A 16,530-nucleotide genomic window follows, 5' to 3' on the forward strand; every position below is an offset into this window, starting at 1 on the left:
TGCATGGAAACCATCTAATCAAAAATTACCACCCACAATTGGGTGGGTCACATCTTCATGGACATAATCAAAAAGCTTCCACCCAGCAATATCGAATTAGGATTAAAGAACATGGCTTTTCTGGGGTATACAACAGATTCAGACTGGCACAGTCTGTATTTTAGTTAATAGTACTGTACCAATGTTAATTTCCTAGTTTTGATATCTGTATTACAGTTATATAAGATGTTAACATTAAGGAAAGCTGCATGAGAGGTATAATGGAACCCTCCGCACTATTTTTGCAACTTTTCTGTAAGTCTAAAATTAGTTCAAAAGAAAAGATGTTTGGAGGTTTTTTTGTTTGTTTTAAAACCATTCTCTTACCTGTTCTGTAGGAGAGCTTGGAAAGCTGCCTTCTACATACAAGGCAAATTTGGGGATGGTGAGTCCCTCAGGCCACCACCTCTCAGACTGGGCCAGACATACAGGTTCCCAGTGTGTGCACTGGGTTACTCTGCTCTTTCTGAAACTGGGACCAGAGATCTGAGCTGGGAGCTTAGTCAGCTCTGCACCAAGCCAGAGAGGCACCAGGAGATCCTACCGTTTTAAGTAATCTTTTCTTGATTCAGTGCTCACCCTCTTACTTCAGTCTTTTCCCTATTTTCTGGAGCTCTGAGAAAGATATTTCTACCAGTTCTTGCTGGTTGTTCAAAGGTTGGGTGTGGGACAGAACGCTGAAGGGTCTCAGGCTGCCATTAATTCTGAGTAGTCTCTTCCTCCCTTAATGTCACTTTTGTAGTGTCCCGTTGATCCATTTTGAGTTAATTTTTTAATGTGGTGTGAGGTAAGGATTCAACTTCATTTTTTGTTGTTGATGTTGTTAGTTCACATTTTGTATTAATCCACACGCAATTATTTGTCTTCTGGTTTGTTGAAGCACTAAATCAGACAACACTTGCCACAGTAATGTCCGCGGAAGTGGCTGGCACCACTTTCATCTGAGGGCATGCTCAACGAGGCAACTAATTTTGCCATTCTCATCCATCTTATAGTATTTCGGGACTGCCGGCTTAACCTTCTTTCTCTTATGCTTATTCTTCCTGGGAGCAGTGTAAGACTTCTTCTTCCTTTTCTTAGCACCACCACGAAGTCTCAACACAAAACGAAGAGCGGACTCCTCTTGAATGTTGTAGTCATACGAGGTATGTCCATCTTCCAGTTCCTTGCCAGCAAAAGTCAGTTGCTGCTGATCAGGAGGAACTCCTTCCTTATCCTGGATCTTGGCTTTCACATCTTCTGTTGTATCCGAGGGTTCAACCTCAGGCATAATAGTCTTTCCTGTCAGGGTTTTTATGACAATCTGCATCTTGGCGGCAGCTCCACAGCAGATGGCGGATTGGAAAGGGCCAACTTCATTCTTTTGCATGTAGTTATCCGGTTTTTCCAGCACCATTTGTGGAAGGGACTATTCTTTTCCCATACAGTGGACTTGGCATCCTTGTTGAAAATTAATTGGCCATAGATATGCATGTTATTTCTGAACTTTCAATTCTATTCCACTGGTATATACATATACATATACCAGCGGATATATATATCATTGATTTATATATCAATCCTTATGTCAGTACCACACTGTTTTGACTACTTTAGTTTTGAAATAAATTTTGAAATTATAAGGTGTGAATCCTTTTCAAGATGGTTTTGGCTATTTGGTGACCCTTAACTTTCCACATGAATTTGATGGTTGGCCTTTCCATTTCTCCAAAAGAGATTGCTGGAACTTTGATTGGGTTTGCATTGTATCTGCAAATCACGTTGAGTAATATTGACCCCTTAACAATAGTGTTTTCCAGTCCGTGAACACAGAATATTTTTCCATTTATTTATGTCTTTAATTTCTTTCTACAATGTCTTGTAGTTTTTTATTTCCTTGGTTAAATTTATTCCTAGGTATTTTATTCTTTTATATGCTATTATAAATGGAATTGTTTTCTTGATATCCATTTTGGATTGTTCATTGCTGAAAATAATAGAAATGACACTTATTTTTGTATTTTGATTCTGTTTCCTACAACCTTGCTGAATTCATTTATTAGCTCTAGTAGCTTTCTTATGGATTCTTTTGGATTTTCTGTATATAGGATCACGTCATCTGCAAATAGGGACAGTTTTACTTCTTCTCCAAGCTGGATGCCTTTTATTTCTTTTTCTTACCTAACTGCTTGCTTGTAAATGTTTGATGAATGATTTCAACACTGGAGAGTAGAGAGGCTAAAACATTGGTGAGGAAAACCTCAATCTTAGAATTACTGGGATATGATTAGGGCATAGGGAAACTCAGTTTTCAGAACCAGATCCCAAGGTCACAGACAGATTATCACAAAAATGACCTGATTCCAAGGAGGGAACACATGTAGAGGGCTGCTGCCAGAGCCAACTATCTTTGCCTGTTTCTCTGAACATTCGCTCCACTCACTCCACAAAACGATAGACCTACCTCACAAAACTATAGACCTACCTCAAAAATCCAACTTTTTCTTCTCCCTGGTTGATGTTTTTTTCTCTAATGAAATCAGCACCTGTGATATTGAGCATTTACTAGGTTTGGGCGCTGCCTAAAACTTCACACAAATGATCTCATTTGGTAGTCCCAAGAGTCCTGCAATTTGAGGATACCTGCAGTCTCCCTATTTTGCAGATGTGAAAACAGAAGCTTAGATAGCTAAATAACTTCATTTACATGTATTAGCTTGTTTAATCCTCACAACTTTGCAAGTCCATCCTAAAGTGTATCTTTTATTTATTCTACCAGCAGGCATGACTTTAGGAAAAATTATATCCAGTGTTAGAAACAAAAGGAATAAATCTCTGCTAATAGAATTTTATGTGTGTGTGTATGTATGTGTTTGTATAGCAGACAGTAGGTACATAAAGAGATAGAACCCTGCCAGCAACCTCCAACTCACAGCACACAGATGCCCACCAATTTGGCCAGTGACACTCAGGAGGCCCCAGTACCACTCAGATCAAAGAAAGGGGGAAACTCCTGAAGCTCGGCAGCATATTTCAATCCTGATCCAGCACTGGCCTGGACTCTAATAACCAACACTACTTTCATGACTTGACATTAGAAATTCTGTTTTTCATTTAAAACATATAAATTAGTCCACTATTATACATTTCATGGTCATTGTCAACTGGTAAAATTACAAGAAAGTTTCAGGCTACTATTTGTAATCATTTCCCTGCAAATAACAATTGAAGATTTGTATAAAATAAAAGCCAAATTAGATTGGGCAGATGAAGAGACAAAAGGGAGAAGATAAACTGTGAAAGTTCTCCTCTGATATTTTTCAACACTGGAGCATGAAGTTTCCTGGACTGCCTCCATCATTCACTAGGACTGATCCAATTGTTTTGTCATTATGGCTGTGCCAATTTGAATCTGCTCTGTACCCCAGAAAAGCCAAGTTCTTTAATCCCCCTCATCCAATATAGCTGGATGGGATCTTTTTGATGGTTTGCATGGAAATATGACCCACCCATTTGTGGGTGGTACCTTTTGATTAGATGGTTTCCATGGAGATGTGTCTCCACCCATTCAAAGTTGCTTTGCTTCCTAGAGCCCTTTAAGAGGAACTGTTGTAAAAAAAGCTTTAGAATCAACAGAACCCACACAGCCAGAGAAGTTTGGAGATGTAGAAGGAAGGCACCCCCAGGGAAGCCTCATGAAATGAGGAGAGAAAGCTAACAGACATCACCATGTGCCTTCCCAGCTGAAAGAGTTGTCCAGAATCCAAAGACCCCAGCAGACACCAGGCACATGACTTCCCAGCTGACAGAGCCATTCTGGAGGGCATCAGCCTTTCTTGAGTAAAGGTAATCTCTTGTTGTTGCCTTAATTTGGACATTTTCACAGCTTTAAAACTGTAAACTTGCAACTTATTAAATTCCCCTTTCAAAAGCCATTCTACTCCTGGTATATTGCATTCCAGAAGCTTATAAACCAAAACAATGGCCTAGGGGAGAACTTTGGTCAGCTGATGGGAACCTAAAACCTGATAGATCTGCATGAGCATTTGAAAGCAAATGCGCATAAAAATGACTATTTTTATGTTTCTCACTCATTAATTTAGCAAATATTTATCCTCCTAACTATGTCCCTTGCCTTACATTACCTACTAGGAGAAACTGGAAGCTAAAAGCTGATGTATTCTTGTCTTCAGGAGTGTATAAGAAAAACATTAATAGAAGAATCACACAAGTAAATATAAAATTACAACTGTGCCCAAAATGAGCAAAACCTCTTACATGAGCCTATAATGGGTGAATTGACCAAGTAAGGGAGGTCAGGGAAGGCTTCTGAAAGATAATGATGATTTAACCAGAGATCTGAATGGAGAATGGGCATTAACTGGGTCAAGGGGGCTGAGGGGAGCAGAGCTTTCCAGATGGAAAAAGCAGCTTGCACAAAGACCTTGTGGTAGAAAGAATGGTGGAAGCAGAAATGAAAAAGGACCTGCGCAGGTGGAAATTGGGAGTGAAGGTCATAGTGAGGAGGTTGAGGGAGGCAGGGACCAGAGCACGCCTAGTAAGGATTTTGGTCTTTAAGAGGGGGGAAAAGGGGTGGGAGTACTGGGGTAATGTGAGAAGATGATTTTTTTTTAAACACCGCTGCAATATGGGGAACAGACAGGGTGGGGGTGCTTGGCAGGCATGAGCGCCTGCAAGTAGAACACTTAGGAAGCCCTGATGCAGTGTTCTTATAAAATGTACACTTCCTGATTTAATCAACTGTCCCTGACGGACATAAATTAGATATCATATGATTTCAAATAAAAACAGTTAAAAATTGATAGTAAGTCAATGGGTCATGGATGGCTGCGTCTGACTGAGCGTGGGAGACAAGAGGCCACACCCCACATTTTCATTCAACACAGACCAGAGACCCTCCAACAATTCCATTTTAGTGAGAAATAAGTGGCTTAAAAATTTTTTTTAAATGTTTTCTAAATCCTTCTTAAAAGTAAAATCTAAAATATATTTTAATTTTGTATGCATATTTAAAAATATACTTTACTTTCCTTAATGACTTAATTTTTGGAATACCTTTGTGTATGTCTGGGAGTTTACTAATGACCTGTGGCAAAATTCTGCTCTAGATCCATAGGACAAGTTTTTTTTTCCATTTTGTTGTAATGTGGTTTGTAATAAGAAAATGTAAGAATTAAAAATAAAACTATTACCAAATAAATAGTGATATTTTGTGGTATCATATTTCCACTTTAGCTTCAATAATGTTAGATATCTTTTATTGCTTGACCCAACCTGTTTGCGCGTGTAGACTAGCTGAGTAGTGTTTAACAATCCTGCTAATTTAATTCCAGTTCCTAGCATGACCTAGGACAAAACACAATAAAGCAACTAGTTATTAACTTCAGGATAAATGTTTTTTTTTGTTGTTTATAGGTCAAAGACTCTCAAATCTGTCCAAATGAAGGCCGCATTAGATCTTCCATTGCGACACTAAACTATGCAATTATCTCTCAGCTAAATGTTATCAAATCAGAAGCACCTGTTTTTGTCACCAGTATTATGGCCTGAGTCAATAGCTTCTGCAAATATTTCTCCTCGTGTGAAACTCATATCAAGGAAAACCTGTTATAGATCAGAACAAGTTTCTCAACCCTTGAGATTCAGAGACCACAATTTTAGATCTTATGTGCTTAAGTTTGGTGGTAGATATGGGAGGTAGGGTAAACGAGCCCTTACTATTGTCAGTGCTAAACCTACGGATTTAATTGATTTAAAAAATCAGATGTAATGCAAAAAGAATGAAAAAGGACCAAGATTAAAGTTAAGGTTAATCTGAGGTCACCTGTCAAACCTAAAATCTGTGTCAATCATCCATAAAACCCTTGTTTTTGGAGATTCGTTTTTTTTTTCATAATTGTCCCTGTGTGCATTAGGTTGATAATATTAAAATTGTATATACAAATTCTAATGCAATATAGGATCATTTTAAATGAAGAAATGGTTAAAAGAACACTGAACTATGCCTAATCTTATCTCTAATCCTTTCCCTGTCCCTCACACTTTTTCCATTCCAACCCTCAGCCATATTTGACCCTGACCCAGTTAAAAACCCAACCTGAATCTTCCTCAACTGCAGACAGCACATTGACATCAGACATGGAGCGAGGCTCACGTATCCAGGGAGAATGCCACTTAAAAGTGGCATCGCCTATGCAATTTTCTCTAAAAGGCTGAACCCTGACTTATTTGGCTCTTAGGCTGCATCAAATGTCAAGTAACGCTTTTCACGTCCTGCCTTGAAACATCTCTTTCATCACCAATCTGTCTGGCCATCTCAATCCAGTATTCCAATTTTGATTCTTCTTTGGTTTGCAGTGTGGTTCCATCATGGTTTGTTTTCCTGCATACCCTAATGGAATAGATCTTCAACTCACTAGACAAACAGCCTTCATGACCCAAATTCCTGTCTCGGCCAGCTCATTCTAATACCCGATCGTATCTCCCATTCCTCAGCCTGCATTTCCCAGCCTCTATTCTGCCAAGTCCCACGGCACAGGTTATAACTGACCTGGAGGCTGGGTTCTAGTCCTGCTCTATGCTGATGTGTGATATTCTGTAGCCCATTTCCATTTTACCATGTCAGTTCTTCATCAGTTAAAGGAGGTTATTAGATAGGAAGATTCTGAGTTACTAAGAGGACATTGTACTGAGAAAACATACATCAAATAAAGGAAAGAAAGAGTGAAGAGGAATCACAAATTTAAATGAATACTGGATCCAAGCAGACAACATGAATGAGTAAGGTTGATATGGCATAAGATAATAGAACGTGATAGATAATTTGGTGCTACTCAGCTTTAGCTGACTGCAGCTATGCTGCTGTATAGCAGTACAGCTTCACTATAGCCAGATCTGATTTTTCAAAAGAAGCCAGAAATCTGTATTTCTTTATAAAGTCTTGTGTATTTTAAATGTTTGCAACTCATTTTTTTTTAATATTGTATAGGTCAAACCACAAGTTTGCAACTTTTACACAAGATGTTCTATGATTTTTTAAAATAAGTTAATCTTTTTTTTCTTAATTAGAGAAGCCATGGGTTTACAAAACAATCATGCATAAAATACAGGATTTCCTTACATCACGCCATCACCAACATCTTACATTGGTGTGGAACATTTGTTATAATCGATGAAAGTATTTTTTTAATTGTGAAAAATAGCATATACACAAAAGCAATAAATTTCAAAGCACACCAAAACAATTAGTTATAGAATTGATTTCAGAGTTTGGTATGGGTTACAATACCACAATTTTAGATTTTTCCTTCTGCTTGCTCCAAGACACTGGAGACTAAAAGAAATATCAATATAATTTTTCAGGAGTCATACTCATTTGTTAAATCCTATCTTCTCTTTTATAACTCCACCTTCTCCTTTGATCTTTTTTTTACTTATTTATTTTTTATTGACATGTATTATATATTCACATACCACGTAATCATCCAAAATGTACAATCATTCACAAAATCATCATTAGCTGTGCATTTACGATGACGTTTTAAAAATAAATTTTCTTTTGAAAGTTATTTTTTTATAATTGATGAAAGATTATTAAAATCATACTATTATCTAGCATCCTGAAGATTTTCTATTTTGGGGGGGAGGGGGGTGCATGGGACGGGAATCAAACCCGGGTTTCCCACGTGGAAGGCAGGCATTCTATCCACTGAACTACCCGTGCACCCCTCTAAAGATTTTAATACTGAGATTTTTCTGTAAACATTGGTATGGAAAATAAAGAAAACACCAAAAAAGGAAAAATGCTAAAATGTCACCATTAAAGAAATTATATTGAGAAATGAAAATAGTCCTATGATCCCCTTTGCTTCTACAGTTTGGCTGAAGTGTTAGCAAGGAGAGAATAGTACAAAAAAAAGTTGAAATAATTGCCAGAGGCCAGAACATGTAAGGGTAAATGAAAAGAAGTTCAGATGTTGAAATAACAATGAGAAGCTATAAAAAAGAATGGTGTCCTGGAGGTTGTGGGAGATGACTCCCAGGGATGAGTCTGGCCCTGGCACCCTGGGATCAACAATGCCATCCTGAACAAAAGGTGAAAAAAAGTGTAACAAATAAGGTATCAGTTGCTGAGAGAGTTCAAATAGAGTCGAGAGGCTACTCTGGAGGGCACTTTTATACAAGCTTCAGTTAGACATTGTTACCTATCATAACCTGCCAAACTCCAACCAAAACCATTCCAGTCAATCCTAAAGAATACCTAGGGCATTATATAAGATTCTACAAAGGTTCTATGCATTAGGGTAACTTTCCAGAAATCTACAACCTCCAGATGAGTCTCTGGACCAAGTAAGTCCTAAACCTAGTGGGCCCAGCCTCTCCAGAATATCAGCTAATTCCATCTCCCTACCCCATATTATTGACAGCCCCTTCCAACATGAAAAAGTTAGAATGGGCGTAGCCCAAATATTCCTGAAGAGTGGGATAGAAAGATCAAAGGTAATGGTAGAGTTATCAGAGAAGGTAGGGTTTAACAAATGAGTATGACTCTTGAATCATTATATTGATATGTCTTTTAGTCTCCTGTATCTTCGAGCAGCTAGAAGCAAAAACTTAAAGTTGTGGAACTGTAACCCATACCAAACTCTGAAATCTGCTACAACTAATGTGGTGATGTGCTTTTTTGTATGTACATTATTTTTCACATAAAAGAAAATAAAAGTTGATTGTGATGATAAAAAGGTATTTATTCCTTCTAGAATAATTGCTCTAGTTCCAGAACTGGAGCAGCTAGAGGGAAAAATCCGAAATGATGGTATGGTAGCCCATCAAAAACTCTGGGATCTGTCCTGTAACTACTTGTTGAAGAGTGCTTTGAAAACTACTGCTTTTTTCTTTCTTTGCTTTATATATATGTTATATTACACAATAAAAAAAAAAAAAAAGGAACCATTTTGGAAAAAGCTTTAGAGCCACGAAAGTCCATACAGCCGGGACCTTCATAGTTGAAGAAGGAAAATGCCCTTCGGGGAGCTTCATGAAACAAGAAGCCTGGAGAGAAAGCTAGCAGATGTCGCAATGTTCTCCATGTGCCTTTCCAGTTGAGAAAGAAACCCTGAATATCATCGGCCTTCTTGAACCAAGGTATCTTTCACTGGATGCCTTGGATTGAACATTTCTTTAGTTAAATTGCTTTAATTTGGACATTTCCACAGCCTTAGAACATGTAAACTTGCAACTTAATAAATTCCCCTTTTCAAAAGCAAAAAAAAAAAAAGAGTGGTATTGGCTGGGATCTGTCCTGTAACTACTTGAAGAGTGTTTTGAAAATTATTGCGTTTACCCTTCTTTGCTTTGTATATATGTTATATTATACAATTTAAAAAGTTAAAAAAAAATAGTGGTGTTGGGATATAAAATGGTGCAGCCACTCTGGAAAACAGTTTGGCAATTACTCAAAAAGTTAAGTATAGAATTAACACTTGACTGTGCAATCCCACTGCTAGGTATATACCCACAAGAATTGAAAGACGAGGCATAAATAGATAATCTGTATTTCAATATTCATGGTAGCGTTATTCACAATAACCAAAAGGTAGAAGCAACTCAAGTATCCCTCACTGGATACTTTCAAACTTGAAAGTGGTTACAATGGGAAATTTTATGTTATATAGATGTTCCTCAATAAAAAAGAAAAGTTGAAGCTCAGGTAGACATATAGGATTAATTATAATCTTTGTTTCAATGATAATTGCATTGATCCATACACGGTTCAGTTATATTTGCAAAACCACTACATAACTCTACAATACAAGCACAAACATCTACCTATGTTTTCTCCCATCCCATCCCTCTGTTTCTGTCCAGAAGTTACTGATAACATAAATTTGGTGTTTATCACCCTTCAACTTTTTCCTGTTTATTTTTATATTTTTTGTGCATACATATTTTTTAGCTGTTTTGGTTTTAAACCATATTATAGAAAGGGCATGTATGATACTATATGTGGTCTTCAGGGGCATTTTACTTCATTTGTTTTCACTGCTGCTTAATATTCTATTGTAGGAATACACCTTGCTTTATTTATCCGGTCTCCTGTTGAGCATTTAAGTTGTTTCCAGTTGTTTTTTGTTTATTGCTGCTAAACATGTCTCTGGCTACATGAAGTAGAATTTCTGGGTAATAAGGTATGCAAATGTTCAATTTAATATAATGTACCACATTATTTTCAACAGTTTCAATATACAATCCCACTAATAGTATTTTAGAAATCATACTGATCTACCACCTTTCCATTATTTGCTATTGTCAGACTTCTTAGGTTTTTGCATACACATGAAATGGGTATAAAATATGATCTGATTATAGTCTTCATTTGCATTCCCCTGATAATTAATGAGAATTAAGTATCTCTTCTTACATACACACTAGCCATTTTACAATATTGGCTCGGCCAATCCATGAACACAGCATATCCCTCCATTTATTTAGTCTTCTTTAGTTCTATAAATTGTGATTTTGGTGTGCAGTGAACAGGTCTTATGCATTTTTCATTAGATTTAATCCTAGGCATTTCATGTTTTATGAACTATTGTTAAATGGCATCTTTGGCTTTTTAAAAAACATTTTATTGCCATATAATATACATACAGGAAGGCATACATAAGTTTACAGCTCAACTATTTTTCACAAACTGACATACTTGTTTAATCTATTCCTAGATCAAGACACAGTCCAGCACCCCAGAATATCCCCTTGTGTTCTCTACTATTTATTTGTCCTTGTATCAACAGTAGCCCCTATGCTGACTTGGATTCATTTTGCTGATTTTGTATTTTATAATAATGGACTCATACAAAATGAACTCTTTTGTGTTGACCTACTTTTGCTTAAAACATTGTTTGTGAGAAATTTAACCACATCATTGTTGCCTGTAGTTGTAGATAGTTCATTTCATTGTGTCACTATCTCACAGTTTATCTATCTATTCTACTGTTGGAGAGCATTTGGATAGGCCTTAGTTTGGGTGTATTATATACAGTGCTGTTATAAACATTCTAGTATATCTATCAGTAGACATATGCACTCATTGCTTTTGGCAATATAACTGGGAATGGAATCGCTGGGTCATGGAGTAGTCAATAATGTTTGATTTAATTTTTTTTAGAGAACGCCAATCAGTTTTTCAAAGTGATTCTAGGATTTTACACTCTCACCAGCAATGTATGACAGTTTCAGTTGTACCACATTTTTGCCAATTATCAATCATTTGTCCGTTAGCCTTTCTGATGGGTTTGAAATGGCATCTTGCTGTGATTTTAATTTATATTTCCCCTGCTACTAGTGAGATTGAGAACGTTTTCATAGGCTTAATGGCAATTTGGGTTTCTTCTTTAATAAAGTGCATGTTCCAATTTTTTGACAATTTTGTAATTGAGTGCTTTTTCTTTTATTTATGGAAATGTAATTGTTGTTTGTATGTTTTGGAAATGAATTTTTTGTTTTATTCATACAGAATATTTTCCTTCATTCTGTGGGTGGTATTTTCACGAGCAGGTTTAAAAAATTTTTTCCCACAGTATACTGTATCAGTTTAGTTCATTTCATTATGTGTGATTTAAACATTTATTTTCAGAGCAAAAGTCAAAGTCATTTTGTTCTGAATTGAAATACTTTTTCACTGCTATTAATGTGTCATATGAAACACTTTCAAGATAAAAATTTCTATTTCATATCAGATTTTACTTTTCCTTTGGGATATTCTCAAATATGTTATGGAGTAGCCACTGTGACACATGGATATGGGGCCATAAAGTCAGTCTTTCTTAATTCCTGGCCATCTCCAAGTTGACATCTGACAGTAAGAGAGATTCAGCACTTCCTAGACCTAAGTCCATGTAGAGCTGACTTTAAAGCAGTTTCTAGAACTGAGTTGGTTGATGTGGGAATGGGAGAGATGTAGTAGTAGGCAAAAAGGGTTTTACATTTTGATGAAGTTCAATATATACATTTTTTCTTCCATTTATAAAAATATATTTACATTTCTTTTAAATATTTTGTCATGTTTAAAAATCCTTGCCTATCCCAAGGTCACTTGTTTCTTCTGTAAAATTTAGTTTTAACATTCACAAAATAATTTTGGGGTTTGGTGTGAGGTAGAGACCTAAGTTTATTTATAAAAATATAGGTATACAATTGCTCCAGCAAGCCCTATTTATTAAAACAAAAAAACTTTTTTTTCCCCAATGAATTGAAATTGTGACATTGTTGAAAATCAAGTGATTAAAATGTGTAGGTCTACTTTAGGATTTTTTATTCTATCATTTATTCATTTATCTATTCCTATACAATCATCACACTATCTTAATGTTTTAACATTATAGCAAAATAAGCCAATTAACATTTCAAAACAAAAAATTCATCAAAAGAGGCCTTGGACGAGAAAGGCTGATCATAATTTGTCTATTTTCTGTCTTTAATAACCAGTCATATATTAGCTACAAACAAATATACACAAACACATGTATTTTCCAGGGTTTGTTGGTATACAGAAATACAATTGATTTTATTTTGCATTGACCTTGTATCCAAAAAATCTTCTAAATTCACTAATTAGTTCTAAATTTGCTGGTTATCAGATTGTTTTTTATTTGCCACATGTAGAATTATATCATCATATCATATCAAAACAGTTTATTTCTCCCTTTTTGATATTTATGCCTTTTAAATTTTTTCTTGTCTTATTGCACTGGTTATGATCTCCTGAATAATGTTGAATAGAAATCATGAGACTGGACATCTATGCCTTATTATATGATGGTTTGAAGCTATAGGTACCCTATAAAAACATGTTCTTAAATTAATCCATTCTTTTAAGTGTAGACCCACTGTAAGTAGTACCGTGTGTGTGTGTGTGTGTGTGTGTGTGTGTGTGTGTGTGTGTGTGTGCGCGCGCGCGCATGGGCCAGGAATCAAACCAAGGCCTCTTACATGGCAGGCAAGCATTCTATCACTGAAACACCCATAAGTGGAACTTTTGATGAGGCTGTTCAGATAAGATGTAACCCACCTCATTCAGGATGGACCTTCATCCTATTACTAGAGTCCCTTATAAGAGAATGAAATTCCGCAAAAGACAGAGAAAGCCATGGTAGCAAGAAGCTGAAATCAATTAAATCCAGAAGAGAAGGGAGAGACCAGCAGATGCTGCCATGTGCTTTCCCATGTGAAACAAGAACCAAGGGTCACTGGCAGCTGGTTTTCAGAAAGAAAGCATTGCCTTGATGATGCCTTGATTTGGACATTTTTCTAGCCTCAAAACCAGGAGTGAATAAATTCCCATTGTTTAACCATGAACAACTTTATGCTAATAAATACAACAATGTAGATGAAATGGGCAACTTCCTAGAAAGGCATGAACAACCAACTTTACTCGTGAAGAAATAGACGACCTCAACAAACCAATCACAAGTAAAGAAATTGAATCAGTCATTAAGAAGTTCCCCAAAAAGAAAAGTCCAGGACCAGATGGCTTCACATGTGGATTCTACCAAACATTCTAGAAAGAATTAGTACCAATCCTGCTCAAACTCTTCAAAAAAATTGAAGAGGAGGGAAAGCTACATAATTCATTCTACGAAGCCAACATTAAGTTCATATCAAAGCCAGACAAAGATATTACAAAAAAAGAAAATTACAGACCAATCTCTCTAATGAATATACATGCAAAAATCCTCAACAAAATTCTGGCAAATCAAATCCAGCAACACATTAACAGAATTATACATCATGACCAAGAAGGATTCATCCCAGGTATGCAAGGATGGTTCAACATAAGAAAATCAATTAACGTAATATACCATATCAACAAATGAAAGCAGAAAAATCACATGATCATCTCAATTGATGCAGAAAATGCATCTGACAAAATTCAACATCCTTTCCTGTTGAAAAAACTTCATAGGATAGGAATACAAGGGAACATCCTTAAAATGATAACGGGAATATATGAAAAACCCACAGCTAATATCATCCTCAGTGGGGAAAAACTGAAAACTTTCCCCCTAAGATCAGGAACAAGACAAGGATGTCCACTATCACCACTGTTATTCAACATTGTGTTGGAAGTTCTAGCCAGAGCAATTAGGCAAGAAAAAGAAATATAAGGCATTAAAATTGGAAAGGAAGAAGTAAACCTCTCACTGTTTGCAGATGATATGATACTATATGTTGAAAATCCTGAAAAATCCACAGCAAAACTACTAGAGCTAATAAATGAGTACAGCAAAGTGGCAGGTTACAAGATCAACACTCAAAAATCTGTAGTGTTTCTATACACTAGTAATGAACATTCTGAGGGGGAAATTAAGAAAGAAATCCTATTTACAATTGCAACCAAAAGAATAAAATATTTAGGAATAAATTTAACTAAAGAGACAAAAGACCTATACAAAGAAAACTACAAGAAATTGTTAAAAGAAATCACAGAAGACCTAAATAGATGGAAAGGCATACCGTGTTCATGGATTGTAAGACTAAATATAGTTAAGATGTCAATTCTACCTAAATTGATTTACAGATTCAATGCAATACCAATCAAAATCTCAACAACTTACTTTTCTGAAATAGAAAAACCAATAAGCAAATTTATCTGGAAGGGCAGGGTGCCCCAAATAGCTAAAAGTATCCTGAGGAAAAAAATGAAGTCGGAAGTCTCACGCTGCCTGATTTTAAGGCATATTATGAAGCTACAGTGGTCAAAACAGCATGGTACTGGCATAAAGATAGATATATTGACCAATAGAATCAAATAGAGTGTTCAGATATAGACCCTCTCATCTATGGACAACTGATCTTTGATAAGGCAGTCAAACCTACTCCACTGGGACAGAGCAGTCTCTTCAATAAATGGTGCCTAGAGAACTGGATATCCATATGCAAAATAATGAAAGAGAATCCATATCTCACACCCTATACAAAACTTAACTCAAAATTCATCAAAGACCTAAATATTAGATCTAAGACCATAAAACTGTTAGAAGAAAATGTAGGGAAATATCTTATAAATCTTATACTTGGAGGTGGTTTTATAGACCTTACACCCAAAGCAAGAGCACTGAAGAAAGAAAGAAATAAATGGGAACTCCTCAAAATTAAACAGTTTTGCGCATCAAAGAACTTCATCAATAAAGGAAAAAGACAGCCTACACAATAGGAGACAATATTTGGAAACAACTTATCAGATAAAGATCTAGTATCCAGAAATTATAAAGAGATTGTTCAACTCAACAACAAAAAGACAGCCAATTCAATTACAAAATGGACAAAAGACTTAAACAGACACTTCTCAGAAGAGGAAATACAAATGGCCAAAAAGCACATGAAGAGATGCCCACCTTCCCTGGCCATTAGAGAAATGTAAATCAAAACCACAATGAGATATCATCTCACACCCACCAGAATGGCCATTATCAATAAAACAGAAAATGACAAGTGCTAGAGAGGATGTGGAGAAAGAGGCACACTTATCCACTGTTGGTGGGAATGTCAAATGGTGCAACCGCTGTGGAAAGCAGTTTGGCAGTTCCTCAAAAAACTGAATATAGAATTGCCATATGATCTGGCAATACCATTGCTAATTATCTACTCAGAGGACATGAGGGCAAGGACACAGACATTTGCACACCAATGTTTATAGCAGCATTATTTACAATTGCGAAGACATGGAAACAGCCAAAATGTCTATCAACAGACGAGTGGCTAAACAAACTGTGGTATATACATATGATGGAATATTATGCAGCTGTAAGACAGAATAAAGTTATAAAGTATGTAACAGCATGGATGGACCTTAAGGACATTTTGCTGAGTGAGATTAGCCTAAAACAAAAGGACAAATACTGTATGGTCTCACTGATATGAACTGACATTAGTGAATAACTTGAAATATTTCATTGGCAACAGAGACCATCAAAGGAGATAGAAATAGGGTAAGATATTGGGTAATTGGAGCTGAAGGGATACAGATTGTACAACAGGACTGAATATAAAAACTCAGAAATGGACAGCACAATATTACCTAACTGTAATACAATTATGTTGAAACACTCAATGAAGCCGAATGTGAGAATGATAGAGGAAGGAGGTCTGGGGGTACAAATGAAATTAGAAAGAAAGACAGATGATAAAGATTGAGATGGTATAATCTAAGAATGCCTAGAGTGTATAATGATAGTGACTAAATGCACACATTTAAAAAAATGTTTTTGCATAAAGAAGAACAAAAGAATGTCATTACTGCAGGGTGCTGAAAATAGATGGTAATTAATATTTTTAAATTTCAACTTATGTGTGAGACTAAAGCAAAAAATGTTTATTTGTCACAAAATTTATATTTTGACTAGTGCATTTCATAATATAACTTATGTAGATAGCTTAGTGGAACACCATAAGTACATTTAACCTTGGGTAGAACATGAGATTTTATTGGTT

At 36.0% G+C, this 16,530-nt stretch overlaps 1 pseudogene; it reads right to left on the reverse strand.

Annotated features, from left to right (window-relative positions):
- Positions 1 to 894: 894 nt before the first annotated feature.
- LOC143679576 (ubiquitin-ribosomal protein eS31 fusion protein pseudogene) lies at positions 895 to 1,348 on the reverse strand (annotated as a pseudogene).
- Positions 1,349 to 16,530: the final 15,182 nt, after the last annotated feature.

This window comes from Tamandua tetradactyla, chromosome 4, assembly GCF_023851605.1.
Source record: "Tamandua tetradactyla isolate mTamTet1 chromosome 4, mTamTet1.pri, whole genome shotgun sequence".
In the NCBI taxonomy this organism is placed as follows: Eukaryota; Metazoa; Chordata; class Mammalia; order Pilosa; family Myrmecophagidae; genus Tamandua; species Tamandua tetradactyla.